Source organism: Gigantopelta aegis, unplaced genomic scaffold (genome assembly GCF_016097555.1).
Source record: "Gigantopelta aegis isolate Gae_Host unplaced genomic scaffold, Gae_host_genome ctg4396_pilon_pilon, whole genome shotgun sequence".
Lineage (NCBI taxonomy): Eukaryota > Metazoa > Mollusca > Gastropoda > Neomphalida > Peltospiridae > Gigantopelta > Gigantopelta aegis.
In genome coordinates this window covers 32,296-51,583 of record NW_024533842.1, presented here as the reverse complement: position 1 = coordinate 51,583, position 19,288 = coordinate 32,296, and the positions used below count along the sequence as shown (strand labels likewise).

At 34.9% G+C, this 19,288-nt stretch overlaps 1 pseudogene; it reads left to right on the top strand.

Annotated features, from left to right (window-relative positions):
- Nucleotides 1-2,855: 2,855 nt before the first annotated feature.
- Nucleotides 2,856-19,288, top strand: part of LOC121392735 — a 40,857-nt pseudogene continuing 24,424 nt past the window's right edge.

Here is a 19,288-nt window from a genome sequence, read left to right as displayed (position 1 = left end):
ATATCAAAATATTGAACTTACAGGAACATACTTGATGATGAATTGATAAGCCCTAACTGAGCTGAAGGAGAGTCTTGAGATTTCAATAGAAGTACGAACAGCTTGAACTAAGTTAGAAATTTGTTCAGCACTGATTTACAATGATTTCATAAGTTGAGATTTGACTAGCATCATTTCTAAACAAGAAACAATAAAAAGACACTCACCTAAAAAGTAAACTTACCTGTTTGATGCAGCAGCTCCTTGTGCAGCAGCACTCAACATTGAGTAGAGACAGCACAAGCTGTTTAGCAGCCATTTCTACCAGTTTAGTTTTTGATAGCTTCTTTTTCAGAGCAGCAGAGGCAGCCAGCATTAGTAACAGCACGAAGATGTTCGGCAGCAAGTCTCAAATCTTCTTCTGGGCTTGCTCATCCTAAATTAAAGAGAAAGTCCTTTGTAATGCATTAAAAAATTACCTAACATTAGGATTTTTAGCAGCTATTTTAGCTGCTTCAACCATTTTTGATGTAGCATCTTAAAAAATAAAAAAAAAAAACAAGAAAAAAAAAAAAACGCCTTAAAAAAAAAAAAATGCCGCATCTAGCAGTCTATGACGAGCATCAGAACAGGTTCATCTTGAGCTTCACGGTTGATAGCATTACAAGATTGATTGTGCCTCAGCTAACAAACTTAGCTTGTCTAACCTCTCTTGTGGATCTCCATACCACTACTATGGGTATTACTAATACACTATAACGTTATATTGAGATATATGTACCGAACAACATGTCAGTAGCAGCCAATATAGCCGCACAGGCGTCATCATATTGATTAACATTATCCATTTCAACGCCTTTGTTTAATTTGTTCAATTAAAGAGTTCAATGCTTGAGTCACAGCTGTAGCAGCTGCTCCGAGTCTCTCAATGCCCATCATCATCTCCACAGGAAGCTGAGCTGCAATGACTATTTTTCTCCACAGCAGCAGCGAACAAGTTTACAAAGCTTCTATAATTTGCTCTTTACAGAGATGACTGTCTATTGTTGGAGCTAGCAACTTTAGTGCATTGATATCAGTGGACTGTGTAGCTAAGGCAGTCTATAGTGGAGTGACAAGTTACATGGCTACAGATAGTTAATCAAACCTGTTTAGCAGCAACAATAAACTGATTTTTTGTAATGCAGATCATACATTTAGCAGCAACATTCGCCGAGCATTTTTTACAAAGCCTGCAGTAGCAGAGCTACGGCTTTTTGCCATAGAAACCAAAGCCTCTTGAGTTCTTAATATCCACCTCCACACCCTCGGCAAGTAACAGTAGTTGTCCCACCAGTAGTGCCCATTTCACCAGCAGCGCTAGCAAATCTTGACGGTTCTAAATGAGATAATTTTTAGTAAACATACACTCCTCTAATTAAAAATGGCTAATGAGATAATTACAATGTATATTTATCACCTCAAAGAAGTTGCACAAACCCCCCCCCAAAAAAAACCTGAAGATTTTCAGGATGAGCTGAATTTAAAAGATTAGCAGTAGCAGCTGCAAGTGCACGAGCAGCATCAGAAGATTACCTCCGTCTGTCTCAGATGGATTTAAGGCAGCTAACATTCTTACTGCTTTAGCTAGTTCACTAAGGTTAGTAGAGCTATTGACAGATAGAGAGGGTAACATACCTGAACAATATGCAAGTACAACTTACATTGTTTGTGACAGCTGATCTCTACTGCAGTATAATTATCTTTATCTTCCTCAGGTTCAGCACTAGTCTGAGTGATCACAGATGCTGCAGATGCAAACATGGCTGCCAGAGCAGCGCTAACATTTTGTCGAGAAACATCTAATGTTTTCTGTCGCCATTTCATGGATACCTACATTTTACATAGACATAGAACTATATCATCATTGACTTACTCTATCTGAATCATTTGAGGAACTTCTAAAGGAATTGACAGCTCTTGTGTGATAGCTTCTAACTGTCTCCAAACCTCGATGACACACTGTTGCAACATTCTGTTGAGCTAACATCACATGAGGAATTCTGGGCCATCTAAAAAATCACAAAATTAAATAGAAGCAGCAATCAATTGAGAAAGAAGCTGCCCCGCATTATAGAAGAAGTACCCCTTTCATTAAAGTAAATTAATGACTCACAGAAGGTGGTAAATGTTTGATACCCTCCACTTCCAACTTCCATTGCATAAGTTGTGCATGTGTTCCACTCATTTCAATACCTGGACCCACCCTCTTGAGCAAACCTAGTGTACCAGCTGAACCAAGGACTCAACACCTCCATGTTTGACAGTACTCGGATGATAGGTGATCATTGTAGCTCTGTAATAATACATAGTAAGATAAAATGGACAAATGAAAAGAAATGGACAGATGTAAAAATAAATGGACAGATTTAAATATACATGGAAGAGAGTAAGTCTAAATGGAAGATGTAAAAGATAAATGGACAGATGTAAAGACAAATGGACAGATTTTAAAATATAAATGGACAGATGTAAAGATAACTGGATTGATTCACATAAACTGGACAGTAAAATCAACGATCAGCAGATGGTTAACGAAAACAGATAAATTTTACATTTAAAACTAAAAACAACAGTATAGTGTGTCAATAGTTAACATACTTTTTGGGATCAACATCAGTTTTCAACATAACAGGGTATCATCATCTTCAGGGACATCTGGATGTATAGGCTTTTCTTTTGCATATAATATCAACTATAACATTGCAATAAGTTGAGAGATAGCCTCTCCTTCTGTTGTCTGAACTGAATAAAATACTCGGAATAGTCACCAAAAATCCTACATTATAAAAAATAAATCATTGGTGACAATGCTTACAGCAACTTACTAATGTAAAATGAATTGGGTGATGCTGCCAACGGCGCACAGTGTAAGAGGCCATGCTTTAATACTTCCTTTGTATTTTCATCCACTCGAAGGACAGATCTCGTGTAATACCAAGTAGGCGTGGCACAAACGATTACGCCCACGCATCTTTCTAAAGAAATAACAATATATTTCTTATATCAGAGATGGGGGGACATAGTTTACCTTCACAACAAAAAAAAGGTTACTCCATATGTCTTCAGTGAGCGACAATAATGTGATGTACGCGATATTTTGCATTGATCTCTGTCATTATTATGGAGTTTACACGATGCCTCCTATATCAATAAGGATATAGCAACATACCCTGTCATTAGTACAATAATTAAGTAATAAATACCTTGAAAATTTCTTTGTCAATTGCTTTGAATCTTAAATATTCTTTGGTAAAAACTCACCCAAACTAGTTTTAGGCACCAAATAATTAAAATAACAACTTTCAAGATAAACTTACTTGAGGAGCCAGTCTTGTGCTTAGCTTCATTGTTATTACCATATTGAAACTTGACATTGGTAAGCAGCAAATAGAACAGCTTCGTCTTAGTACAAGGATGTGTCCCATTAACATACTATCAGGGGACTAGAGAGAGTAAGATATAGTTACTAAATCAGTATGAGAGATAAAAACTGTACCTGGACATAAGAAGACGATTGACTTGGACGGATCATTGACGTCAACATATCGTCTGTGAAAAATAATCTCTTTCGTATGGATCAACACTTCCGTCTCCCCATCATTTCCTTGTTCTCGTAACGACTTATCTTCTGTAAACCCAATTTACTGGAGAGAAAATCAAGTTGTCATAATGCCCAAATATGGTCATCTTTAATTACATAATTACCATATTTGTGGCTAATAAATCACCTATACACAATAAACCACAATTTTAAACAGAGAGTAACATTAGTACAATTTAGGTGAGGTAATGTTGTCTACATTCATCACTCAGTATGATGGACGTCGTTTCAATTTATCCATTTCCTTCTGATTACGAGCATTGATGTTGTTGCTAAAATAGATACAAAGATAACGTTACTATAACATAAACATAGCATAATGTCAATTACACGTCGGAGAGTCATCTCAGCTGTTTCAACTCTCAGTGCATAGGAAAACTCTCTGATTTGTGATACCAATTCTATCACAAACGGTCTTTGTAATTTCTGCCACAGTTAGCACTATCATCGACTTAACATATCAATGTATATTAAAACACCACCAAGAGCAAACTTTAAAGTATACCAATATTGTCTTGATACTACCATCCAATGTTTTAATTCGAAGAGGGCGGGTTTTCTTTCGATACTCGGAGCATATCCTATCACAATGGAGACAATGATGTAGTACATAAGACAATTATTACTCCATTCTTCAAATGATAAATTCTAATGTTCTTCCTTGTTCTAGCCACGTCCTTTAGTTGGATCTTCATCAGGGCTGAATAACCCATATTCATGGCTATTATAAATAGTGAAATTAATAAAATTCCTACAGAAATTCTTTTCCCTAAACAGTACACACCCATTACTAATTAAGAGTTAACCCCTTATACACCCAAACATATAAGGAAGGATTTAAGGTCTCCACCCACTAATAGTTACTAAACAACTAAGTCATGTCAAGGAAGGTTATGCTTGTTTACAAAACATAACAAACATTAAAAGTATTAAACAACAGACAATGTCATATCTAGGGCCATAATAGGTTGCCAATCACCTATTTATCTGGTCTTTAACAATAATAATAAATCAAAATAAAGGAAGTAAATTACACAATAGTAGACTCATGTTACATTTTCAAACAAGGACTCCATTATTAGTATATAATACAATACAAGAACAATTTAAGTTATCTTACGTTCGTCCCTTGAGCAGCATCTGGTACTCGATCTCGAATCAGTCTACACACATCATAGACAATCATCTAGACTCCCAAACTAGTATAAAACAAGTTTAAAGTAAGTCACATACTTTTTGTCATCCTACCTGCATTGTCTTCACTTTGTTGCTCTTAACAATGTGAATTTTTAGTGAGATTGCAGTCATGGTGAGTCCTTGTCTTCAAGGTACTCACAATGCTCCAACCAAGAAACGTGTTCTATCAAATAACTGCTTGAAAATTCTCTCTGTTCTAAGGAAAGAGGTTAGTCTCACTTCTCCCTTTCAGTAAACAGGGCTTTCTGCGCATGCGCATTGGGTTGGTTATATCATATTATAACGATTATTAATTTGAAATAATTATAATAATTATTATTGCTATTGTTTCGATTAAAACATTATTACTATTATTTTGTTATTTTTTGTGCCATTTATAAGCTGCAACAATTATTAATAAACATACCCCCCCCCCGAAAAATTTTAATATTGCGCGCAAAATCATTATTACTAGCCCTAAAAAAATACAGGAAGCCGTTTAATACTAATTAATCGGACGTAAAAAAAAACTTTCACGTGCATTAATTACTATATATGAATTAATCTTCAGCCCTTCTTCAGTCATACTGCGATAAACGTCTAAAGAAAAACAATTTATGGCAACTAAAAAAACTTAAACACAGCCGTTAATAACACGGACAATGAGTTGAGTCCGAAGTTAACTCAAACTTATTGAGAAGAACAAAGAACCTGGTCCCTTTGGTCTGCTACTCAAATGTGTGGATGAGTGTACTACTCCGAATATCTATAGCGCATTTGCTGTGTTTTTGGTGGATGTTTTCTGGCTCCGTTTGCAAAGTGGCCCACTTTGGATCTTTCTCTTTTCATTGCCAGTGTATTAAGTGCATTTTGGTGTTACAGCTGGTCCCATCGTCTCTGGGCTCACAAAGTCTTACAAAGCCCGATTGCCAATTAAAATTTTGCATCATGTTATTAGATTGTCTTGCCTTCCAGAATGATATATTGAGTGGTGTAGAGATCATCGTCTACATCACAAATATTCTGAAAATAATGCAGATCCACACAATGCCAAACGAGGCTTCGTCTTTGCTCATATGGGATGGCTCATGATGCGAAAACATCCAGATGTTCTAATTAAATGGAAGGAATATAGACTTGTCGATTACATCGTGATCCAGTCGTTATGTTCCAACCATAAGTACTATTACGTGTTGTGTCTTTATTCTGTAGTGTATTAATTCCGACATTTATTCCTTGGTTATTTCTGGAACGACATTGTACATGTCCTTTCTAACATGTGGAACATTCAGGTATAGTTTTCGCACCATTTCTCGGCTCCATGTGACGTGGTTTTTGGCAACAGTGCTGCTCATTTGTGGGGAAAAAACCATATGATCAAAAAATTAATCCATCCGAAAATTTTGTTAGTAAGTCTGCTAGCAATAGGAGAAGGGTTTCATAATTATCATCACACATTTTACATTTCGACTATGCCACTAGTGAATGGGGACAAACTTTTAATATAACCACTTGTATTATTGATTTGTTTGGTCTTCTTGGACTAGTTTATGATAGAAAGCAAGTGTCTCTGATTCGATTGATAAAGTACGAAAACGAATTGGAGATTTGTCGGTGCAACAAGAAACTTTGATTAAGAAGTCTTTGTGGTAGAACGTCTTTGACGTTGTAGTTAAACTTAACTGATATTATTCTGTGTGTACGGTTGTGTGGGTATTTTATTATTGGTTATCTTTTTCACTATAAACCAAACTTTATGCAGTTTATAGAAGGGTCTAAACTATGCATAAGCCCGCAGATCAGTCTGACCTATGAGTATGGGTCTGAACTTGAACCACATATTTATATCCATAATGTTTGAGGTTAGGAGGCAGGGATCAGTATTAAAATATGCTGATCCCAGACTATCCACTGGGCTTCGGTGTATTAATTAAAGACCTTTAATAAACTGATGTGTCTGTAACCATGGTAAACATAATATTGTTATAATTAAATACTACAAAATAACCAACTCTTATTGTCAACAGCATTAAGACATTACAATAGAACAATATTGTAACAATGAGAACAGTAAGTGACAGACATGTCGAATAGGTTAAACCAAGTGAATGTCAATGGTACAATACTACAGGTTAGTGATATTCCCAAGAGACATACGCAACTGCTTTAACAGAAGCATATACAATGTATAGGTACAGGGGAGGGACTGTCCTGAGTCGAATCAGGCTAAAAAATAGATAAAAAACTTTTAAATATTTTTGTATAATGGACTTACTGTCATCAAGTACTGTGAATTTCTTTGAGAAACATGAACAATTTCAGAAGTTACTTGTGAGTGTCGCGTTTGTAGACACAGGGTATTCCCAGCAATGACAACATACTCTTCGCAATAACAATCTCAACACTTGTAAAAAAAACTTTTAAAACAAGTTAACATGACTAATCCAGTCATATATCGTAGCAGGCATTGTAAAAAATGTCTGTGTAGGAAAATAATTGGAAGAGTACATCCAAGGAGAGCTCCTACACTAAACCAAACAAGGACTTATATAATAACCACCACACACACCCTACAGCAACAGATACCATACTAATAGTTTCAATAAATATAATAGTAGTCGGTTGGAGGATCGGATGTAAAACATTAATACTAATACATAAGACACATTAAAAATCCAATAAATTGTTCACCATTGCATATGAGAAGCAATCCATTTGTCAACTGCAGCCATGCCACTAAAACAAAACAACGATAACTCTCACCCACAAGAATATCTGCAGGGCTATGAACACCTAAATACAATCGCGAGAACATAATACGAAAAGACATAGTGATACAGCAAAGAAAGCTAAGACAAGGCTAAAATTGACCAGTCAAAATGGATATAAATATATAGCCACACATACAGGGCACAGTAACATTAAGTATAGCATGATGACTTGGAAAAGCCAAATCATTATCACTTTTCAATAGGATATATCGGAGGGAAAGGTTGGGCCGTGGTAAAACAGAGAGAATTTTTTTAAGAAACCACTACAACAAAAACCAATAGCCATTAAAAACAGATAACAGCCGACCCATTTGAACTATCACATATCCACATAATAAAATGGTACCAGTAAAGTATAAAAAACTTCTTCACCAAGAAAGGACACCATTATCATGAGTTTATTAAGTAATGATGTACGATATTGCTGGAATCTTTAACAGGACAGTGTACCACGAAGTATTGAAAACATCAGAACATCTCTGAGCATTTACCAAGGTCCAGGTCCCTGTAAACTGTAAATGGGGAGGGGATATAGGGGGGGGGGGATGTAACAATGATGAAGACATTTTTACTAAAGAGGGTGTGTCATATGAAAAAAAAAAAAGATCTCACATGTACACCATCTGTAATGATGGAAATCAAGATGAATATAATTATTATAAGCATGGGTGACCTTTATAGCTCACCTGATTTGCACATTATACCAAACCATCTGATCAAACAGGGCACATTTTCAACTTAACCTTCTACGTCGTGGTAAGATATAAAGGTCATTGGGATCATATCAGTACTTTCTCTCGAAGTTAAGAATCAATCAAGATATTAGAGGCTCCATGGAAAATCCCTAAACAGTCAAGCAAGAAAGAAGAGAGGATTTATCTGATTTAAGTCCCAAATTGAAGAAAACTTATCGAGAGAAATAAGGAAACCTGGACCATTTGGTTTAATGACACAAGTGGTGTGGTTTAATGTTTTATAAATTTCCTTATTCATGTTCTTGGTGTTTGTGGTATGTTCCTTGCTCCATTTGCAAGTTGGGCTACATGGATTTTCTTTGTGCCTTTACTATCTTCTCAGTGGATATGGTGTTACAGCTGGTGCCCATCGTTTCTGGGCTCACAAGTCTACAAAGCTCGATGCCGTATCAAATTATGCTCATGTTATTGATTGTATCGCTTTCAGAATGATATATTGGAGTGGTGTAGAGATCATCGTCTTCATCACAAGTACACTGAAATCATGCAGATCCACACAATGCTAAAGAGGTTTCTTTTCTTTGCTCACATGGGAGGCTCATGATGCGAAAAACATCCAGATGTTTCTAATTAAAGGAAGGAATATAGACATGTCCGATTTGCAACGTGATCCAGTCGTTATGTTTAACGCAAGCACTATTTTGTGTTGTCTTTTATCTGTAGTGTATTAATTCCAACATTTATTCCTTGGTATTTCTGGGATGACCCAATGTACGTCTCTTTTCTAATATGTGGAGCATTCAGATATATCTGTACTCTCCATGTGGCATGGTTAGTGAACAGTGCTGCTCATTTGTGGGGGAAGAAACCATATGATCAAAGAATTAATCCATCTGAAAAAATTGGTTTGTAAGCCTTGCAGCAATAGGTGAAGGTTTTTCATAATTACCATCACACGTTTCCTTTCGACTTGCCACTATGAATGGGGACCGACTTTAATATAACCACTTGTATTATTGGATTTTTTTGGTCTTTTGGGCTAGTTTATGATAGAAAGCAAGTGTCTTCTGATTCGATTGATAAAGTACGGAAAACGAATGGAGACTTGTCAGTAGTACATTAATGTTTTAAATGACATTATTGACTTTTATACTATTAATTATGTCTTTTCATGCTTATATTATAAAGCCCCTTTTTTATATAACGATATTATTTTAAAAGACAATAGGAGCCAGTTGTGTTTGAATGATTTAGAGTGGTTGTTTATTTCTATGTAAACATAATTATATCGATGAATAATTCATAATAATTATATCAATTATTCATATTCAAAGTCTATATAAGGAAAAAGAACTATTAACTATGTGGTAAATAAACTATGTACAAAATAATGGACAGTAATGATAGTTCAATCACTGAAAATGAAAAACAATGAATAATACTGATATATGGACTTTATAATATGGACTGTTTCTGCATGTAACCATTTAAAAATATACTTTGTTTCCTTATTAGGTAATTGACTATTAAGAAGAGAGCATCATATATATAATAATATAAGTTGGAAATAATTAATGTCTAAATGAAACATGTCTTAATTAAAAATAATTAACTTAAATAATAGCTTCTAATATACTTTTTTGTCTTTGAGAACAAAACAACATCTTTGTCCCATAACCAAGAGATGTACATATGCTCCTCGTACTAACCATTGCCTTTGATGTCGGTGATAAAAGCTTACACGTTTGTCCGGCGATGGTAAGCGGCGCAGTGCGCTTTTTCGTTTCTTCTCTTCAGCGCAACAGCGCCGCAGCCGCACTTACTAACAAACCTTCATTCAGCGAAAGAACAAACACAGTCTTGCTGCATTTTGCAGCCTGTTAAGTCGAAACGATCGATCGCCATGATTCGTATTGCATTAATCTTGTTCTTTTGACCGTATTATTATTGTTATGTCTCTGCAATGTACTGTGGACATCGACAAAAGAACCAGAGGTATTATTATTGCTATATTTGACATTTAACGACTCATTCTTTAGGTATCCCAATGGATGTCTCACATGAAGGAAACTTTTTTTGTTTTGCCTTCATTAGAAACAAAGCAAACACAGACCTAATATTGGTAGAGAAGCTCCTAGAAGTCTAGGAATCTTTATAACTACAAAAACCCAAATCCAGTTGGTTACCGAATTCGATTGGTGATACTGACTTATGCAAGACGGTACGTCACAAGCTGAAAAAACAATTGTAAGGGAACAATATATGTCACAAAATGTACCAGAAAGTGGATGCAGCAATATCCTTCAGCTGGTATAATTGTGGAAACAAATAATTCCAGTCAAACGATTCAAGTGATGGGATTTAGTGATTCTTTTGGTTCTAGTGATGGCTTTTTAGCTGTTCCAATAATACAATATAAATCAAATTTTACAATATGACTATGCTAGTCTAACTGCATCAGCACGAAGTTTTAACAGCATGTAGCTGTAGTTGCTTGTAGTAACATAGCACAGGATGATATTACATATTCAACTGAAAATCCATTTCTTGTAGTAAGTAATTACAAAAGGCGGATTTGCACTTCAAAATCAAAAGACTTTTTCTTCAGCAACAATGAGTGAATTTAACACTCTAGGTTTGCTAAGGGCAAGCAGGAATGATATTACAGGTTTTCGAGTTAGCTCTAATAATCAACCAATTGGTTTTATGACTGGACATGAATGTGCAGAAATACAACGGGTGAAGATACCTTTGACCATATCATTGAACAGATACCTCCATCTTATACATGGGCTATAACTTTTTTTTGGCTCCATTTGAAGAAAGAGAAGATATGTATTTAAGGTCTGGCCAAGATACAATGTACTTCCTCACAGTGTACTGCTCTGATGGAACAAATTTTGACATCTCAACTTTCAATTTAATGAGTTCAATGTAGAAAACAGGCAAAGATTTGAGCTAACAGTAAATCTTATTGTTGTATTCAGTCTGATCGCACCAGTAGCTGTCATGCAGTATGGTTTTTCACATGAACATGATAATAATCTTCAATTTGGTGATCTATATGGTTTTAGTAGCTCCTATCAGTCAATATTTGAACAAACATGTCTTTACTACTAATGTAAGTATGTATACTGGACAAAAAATGATGATTTCACATTTCACTACTATCAGTGACTGTATTACCAAGGTACTTTGATCCTAAGTGCATATTACTAGATGGTACCACCATTAGAGACTAACACTACTAAATGGAGTACTATTAACTGCCAGTCAAAATGATCCATGTGGTTATGGTATTAGTAAGAGAGTTAGCATTGGTACTCAAGAGTTCGACATACAAACCCTAATGCTTCCCATTAATGTCATTGTATATGGTTGGAGAATTTGAAAAAGGCTATGCCTATCCAGCTGGATTTGGCATGAATCCTGTAGGGGTGAGTGGCACATAAAACAATAAGATTATTCATTACTCTTTAAATATATAGAGACATTCTACTCACTTGTTGCACTTAATGAATCAGAACTAGAAAACACTCGAGGACCTATGGTTGTTAGAGTATATCGATCAGGGAGATGTCAGTCAATCAGCAAATGTAACTCTAAGAACATTTACTACAAGTAAGTATAATTTACTATCTCAATAAATATTGTATTGGATGTTTAATTAACTGTCTCTTCTCTCCTCTATGTTTATCTTCAGTGGACAAAATGCAGCAACAAGTCAGTTTAAATAATATTTTATATTAAAACACAAAGTTAAATACAATAGTGTTACTTAATTCTTAATATTTTTAATATTTAAACATGTCATAAAGAGGTACATAAAATCCATTATTTTTTCTACAGTGGAAACTACTGGTGACTCCATAGACCTCCACATCACAATCATATACAGTCTCTTTTGTATCTGGTCAAACATTTGGAGATGCCTCATTTACATTCATGGATGACTCCATGCCTGAAAGTGATGAAACATTTGGTGTTGAACTTGTTCCAAGAAGTGATCTGAATTTTGGTGTACCATCTCGTGTTGTACTGACTATTATTTGATGATGACAGTGAGAAATATTGTATTTATCTCCACATTATTACTCTAAGCACATGCAGGTATTAGAATCTATTTCAATCCTATCCAATATAAACTGTTACTGAGGGAAATAATACTGATGTAACAGTTACATTGAGAGCTCAGACATCCCAACCTCTCTTCACTTCTCATCTATTAGAATAAGAGATCAGTCTTGGTAACAGCTACAGTAATAACTTTTGTAGTCAACAAAGTAGCCAATGATGATTTCATAGGTGGTGAAGGATTATGCATCTTTTAATGAAGTTGTTAATTTCAAGCCGGTGCTACTGATTTCATGTATATGTCACTATCAGGTCAAACCCAGAAGCTGAACAAATTGAAACATTTGAGCTATCATGTCTTTTGTATCAGGAGGAGCTCTGACAATTACCAAAACACAGAACAGTTCGAATATCAGATGATGATGGTAAATGAATCTTTATTATCTCCATATACTTATACTAATATATTTCAGGTATTACAATCTTTTTCAATCCTATTCCAATATAATGTTACTGAGGGAAATACTATGTAAACGTTACATTGAGAGCTCAGACATCCCAAGTCACTTCTCATGTCTTCTCGTATTAGAATAATAGATCATCCACAGTATCAGCTTACAAGTAAACATTAATAGTTTAACAGTTTGAATAAGTAGACAATTCATTTCCATAGGAAATGCACGGATTATATGGCCTTGATAGTTTTGTTGATCTTCAAGTGGAGCTACTGGGATTCATGTATAAGAGTCACTATCAGGTCAAACCCAGAAGCTGAACAAATTGAAACATTTAGAGCTATCATGTCTTTGGAATCGGGAGGAGCTCTGACAATTACTCAAAACACAGCAACAGGTTCAAATATAGATGTTGATGGTAAACGATCTTATTATCTCCATATAACTTATACTAATATATTTCCAGGTATTACAATCTTTTTCAATCCTATCCAATATAATGTTACTGAGGGAAATACTGATGTAACAGTTACATTGAGAGCTCAGACATCCAACCATCTTCTCATGTCTTCTCGTATTAGAATAAACACAGAATTAGACCACAGTCATCTACAGAGTAAAAGTAATTAGTTTTACAGTTTTGATAAATAACAATTCATTTCATAGGTGGCAAATGAAGATTATATGGCTTTTGATAGTTTTGTTGATCTTCAAGCTGGAGCTACTGGATTCATGATATATGTCACTATCAGGTCAAACCCAGAAGCTGAACAAATTGAAACATTTAGAGCTATCATGTCTTTTGTCAGGAGGAGCTCTGACTAAATTACCAAAACACCCCCAGGCAACAGTTCAAAATATCAGATGTTGAGGTTAGCTCTGCCAATTACTATAAACAGGTATTACAATCTTTTTCAATCCTATCAATATAATGTTCGAAATATGTAAACGGATACATTGATGGTTCTCAAGCGATCTTTATTATCTCCATACATTAATAACTTATAGTCAACAAATAATATATTTCCATAGGTATTACATCTTTTTTCAAGCTGGAGATAGTTCACATATCCATCATATAATTTAGTTCATGTCTTGAATGAGGAAAGCTACTGATGTACACACCTAGCAGTTCACATTGAGTTGCTGCTCAGATTATCTCCATATTACTTATACCAGGTATTACACTTCAATCCCTATCAATAATAATGTCTTCTGCGATGTAAAACAGTTACATTTCAGAATAACACTTTTATGTCTTCTCGTATTAGAATAACAGATCAATCCACAGGATCAGCTACAAGTAAACATTAATTAGTTTTTTTACAGTTTGATAAGTAGACATTTCATTTCATAGGAAATGAAGATTATATGGCCTTTGATAGTTTTGTTGATCTTCAAGTTGGAGCTACTGGGATTCATGTATAATGTCACTATCAGGTCAAACCCAGAAACCTGAACCAACGGAACATTTAATGCAATCATGTCCTTTGTATCAGGAGGAGCTCTGACAGTCACTCAAAAACAGAAACAGTTCGAATAATTGACATTGATGGTTTGTAATACAGATACATCAGTATTTGGTCATATTTCAAATAATTTTTTTCTTTCAGGTGTTACAATTGGATTCACTACAGATAACTACAGAGATAATGAGAACAAAGGTTATATTACTGTGATTTGTACAGCAAGTGGACCAGTCTTTAATGATGTCACTCTTAATATTAGAGATAGTCCTAATACAGCACAAAGTCAGTTATCTATATACTATCTTATTATTATACATGATATTATTAGAACCTGGTGATTATAGTGGATTTAATCAGAACATAGTCATCCCCTCAAGACAAACCTCAGTATCATTTAATATCACTATACTGATGATGCTAGACCAGAACCTGATGAAGACTTTTTATGCAATAATAAGTTTAGTTTCAGGAGATAAAGTTTCAGTTGATCAAACTTCTGCCACATCTACTATAACAATTGAAGATACTGACAGTGAGTAGTACTTTATATACAAATATACTATTTTTGTATATATCCTTTACAGGATCCAATATCAGGTATGCTGCTCCCAATCCCAATGTCAATGAAGAACGAGGCGATGTCACAGTATCTGTGTCAATAACTGAACCATATTTTGAGGATTTTTAATATCAGAGTATTTGACAAACAATTTAGTCACCAATAAATGGATTTGCTATCAGTAAGAAACACTTTAGTAGTAATTCATGTCCATTAACTACTTTTTTGCTTTTAGGAGGATCTGATTAACAGGATTTTGATATGAATATAACAATCAGTGCTAATCAACAGGAGTTCCAATTTAATGTGACTATAATTGATGACAATGTTCTTGAACTTTTTGAAGTATTTGGTCTTGATCTTGAAGTGATAGGTTCTCCACGTGTGTTTCGAGACCCTAGTGTTATAATGCTCAGGTTTCTATTAATGATGTAACAGTAAGTGTCACCGATATAACCAGCTATAATTCCATGTTTCTTTCTGTAGTTATAACCTTGCTTTTAATCAAAGTGTGTATACAGTTAATGAGCAGGCTACAGACACTACTGCTGGTTTTCCTGTAGTAGTTGTTAATGGTGCTACATCTATTCCAATAGTTGTTAACTTGAAACTATCAAGATGGATCTGCTACAGGTTTATATTAGTAAATATTAAACTTATATTTTATATATGCTATTATTAACTAGGTGTTTGAATAGATTACAATGAAGGTTTAGCCACTTCAATCAGATTTACACCAGGCCTTTCATCATCATTATTTCAAGCATTATTAATAGTGACAACATGGATGAAAAATACAGAGAACTTCACCATTATTTTAGAAGTACCATCTGGTCAGCCTTGGAGTAATCGTGTCATGCTCTCTAGACCACGTGGCAATAGTAGAAAAATCAGTGATTCAGTTGAGGACCGTAAGTTTGATACAATCTTTCACATTAAAGCTATAACAAATCCACATTTAGGTGTGACATTTACATTGCCATCTCCTCAAGGAATATTACTGTACAGAAGATGGAACAGCTTCAAATTTGTGTTACCAGAACTGGTCTCACAGACAAAGACTACCAACTAAACTACAAAACTGCAACAATACGAGGAGGTGCTACAGGTTGACTGTACAAACCCAATTTCTTATTCATTATACTATCATCCAATAGCACTGATGACTTCCCAGCTGACCAACAGACATTTATATTTCCTCACAATGTGAACATGGTTTGCCGTAATTTTTCAATTGTAGATGACAACTTAGCTTGGAAGGAAATGAAGGCTTAATGTTGTGTTAACTTCTAACAACACCAGGCTTAGTTGGTTCTGACAACACTGCTTTAGTTAATATTCAAGATAATGATAGTTATGGCCCCTTGCTTTGGAACATTTTCAAATATTCATTACTTTTTAGATTCTTACTGTTCATTTGGTGCTCCACAATACCCAGGAAATGAAGGATCATCACAAACAGTTGTTTACATTTATCAAACCCCATTGCCAGATCTGCTACTTGTACTTTAAGTCAAAGTCCAGTACCTGGAGTTGTTGCTGCTGAAGGTATTCAAGTTACATCTTCCCTTTAGTGTAAACACAATGTTACTAAAAATATCAAAACATTACTATATTTAGGTCTCAAACATGATCATATAATGCATTGAAACAAGGCAAATTAAAGATGTTTCTACTTTATTTTATATAGCAAATGATATTACTGGACTAGTAACACAGTGACAGTTACACCAAATAATCAAACAGAGTGTTTGTAGTCACATACTTGTGATGATAATATATGAAAACTGATGAAGGACTTCATTTAACAATCAACACTGGTAATTCTGGTCTTTTACGACTACACCATCATCAACTAACTTACCTAAATATCAGATAATAATCGGTAAGTTGATTAGTCAAATTAAATATACTCATAAGAATCTGTATATGGGATTGATGGATTGAATGGTGTTCGTCTACGGGATGGACAAACCAATTTCTATTGTATTTGACAGCTCCAACACTAATGGTAAAAACAATGTTTACTATACCTGAAAATGCTGGTGTGGTCACTGTGTGTGTGCTGAGGTAGCTGGTAAACAGTAGGCACACAAGTAAATATTCCTATACAGTTTTACTCCCAAAGTATTACCCTCCATCTGGTAGAGACACAGCTTGAAAGTGGAGTTTATCTAACTTCCTATTCCAATCTTTCAATGCACATTTCTATTCTCCTCTTCCCCCTCTCTCTCTCTCCTCTCTCTCTCCCCTCCTCTCTCTCTCTCTCTCTCTCCCTCTCTTCCCTCTCTCTCCTCTCTCTCTCTCTCTCTCCTCTCTCTCGCTCTTCTCTCTCTCTCTCTGATATATATTCTATTAATCGATCTATGTTGTTCACCACACACATAGCCAATGACTTTGATCAACACCACAAACAGTTATACTAAGACCAGGACAAACTCAAGTTTGTACAAAAACATTGTCATAAACCGAGAGGGATAACAGACAAGAAGATAACGAAACTTTCTGGTTGATCTAAGTTCTAGTAATACTGCTGTACAATTTTCAACCTGAACTTGTCAAATAAGAGTAACTATTTTAGATGAAATAAGTAAGTCAACCCATCTCTATAGTATTAACTATTGTATTCTTTTCATAATAGGATGTGTCCAATTATCTCTCCTGATATTATGCTTGTACTTGATGTATCGAGTCTTTAAGAATCTACTGAAGCAAACCAATAAAAGTTTTGCTTTGAATTTCGTAAGACAGTATCAATCCATCAGTCAAACAACTACAAACATTGGAATGATACATTTTAGTGATGAAGCAGAACTCAAGTTGATATTACACTCCGTGAATTTAATAACAAATCTCAGATTGAGCAAAAAATTAATAACATTCGACTTCCGTAGAAATAGAGGAGGCAAACGATCATTTACTTGCTATGACTTAGCTCTTCAAGAATTGGCAAAAGGTCGCCCAGAGGCAAGAGACATAATTATTTTAGTAATTGATGGAGAACCAATCCTAAAAATCAATCTGCTATTGCTATCTCAAAAGATGCTCGTGAAAATAAAATTATTACAGATATTTGGAATTTTGATTAAGCCAACTCCTGCCAGAAATTGAAGAAATTCGACAAATTTCTGGCAATGATACCTTTTTTGTAATTGGTGCTGCTAGAAACCTTTTCTAACCTACAGTTTCTGACTTACAAGAACAGACTGTGAGGTAATTATTGTTTACATAACGTGTTACATTAGTTATTATCTTTGTTTTCTTCTTCATTAAGCTGTCAATGTCAGATTTTAGAAACTGAAAATGTCACTGTTCATGAAAGTGAAAGAAGGAGAGAGTCAGGTTTGCCTGGTAAAGAGTGGTTTGGTCAATCTAGATCAGATTTTACATTTGACATTGTACAAGACAACGTGTACCATATACACCTGGACAAGATGCTACAAGTAGGCTTCTCTTATTAAACTCTTGACAATGATTTACATATACTTTAGTTGGAGAAGACTTCCCCCTATGATAGAAGGACTGGTGTAGTGTTTCCTAGAGATGCTGTTTTAGGATTCGACTTTGCTTCTACTTCAATATAACTGATGATGGATAGAAACTGGTGTGGAGAACCTAATGAAGTATTCCAAATTACAATTCAATATTACAAGCAGTCCAGATGTAGCTGTTACTGATCGTCCTATAGCAAATATTACAATACTTGATGATGATGGTAATTGTCCTATAAATTCAATAGTTTAGTATATATATCTATATATATTTATTTGTATGTAGTGGTGAAAATATCATTTACCACACAAATGATTAGTGTTTCTAAGATAATGTGAACCGTATATGTTTTGTCTGACAAAGAACATAGTTGCAGTATGAAGATGTTGTTATTGATGTGACAGCCTCATGAAAACTTTCTCTCTTTCCTTATTGGATATGCCCAGGGTCAGTTCAGTCATGCCTTGACATTTTTATGATCAGTGAATACTCATATACAGTGATATTCCAACCTCTTGTGTATTCTTTTCTGACAGATCAAAGAGATTTTGTTGCAGAAACACAAGTCTGAATCGTCATTTCTTAGAGAGCATCAATACGTTGTTGTGCAGTTTACAATATTTCATTATGACAAGTGTGTACCTTGAAAGGAATGAAACATTTGATTTGACTTTTGATATACAAAGTCGATCCACTTTGGCTATGAATGGGGAGCACCTCAGCGAGCTATTGTAACTATAAAGGATAAATACGAAGGGTAAGTATCAAATATAGTTGGTCTTTTTATACATTACAAAATAGGTAGTCCTTTTAGCGAAAATTATTACTATTCCAAAAACTGGAGACAATACAGTGCCAGAGTCAGACAAAGTTGCAGTGGACTGTTTTCTTAGTCTTAACAGATCAGTTACAATAGCTTTTTGATGTTAATGTGACATTCACATCCCTAGAAAGGACTTGGTGGATACCAGAAGT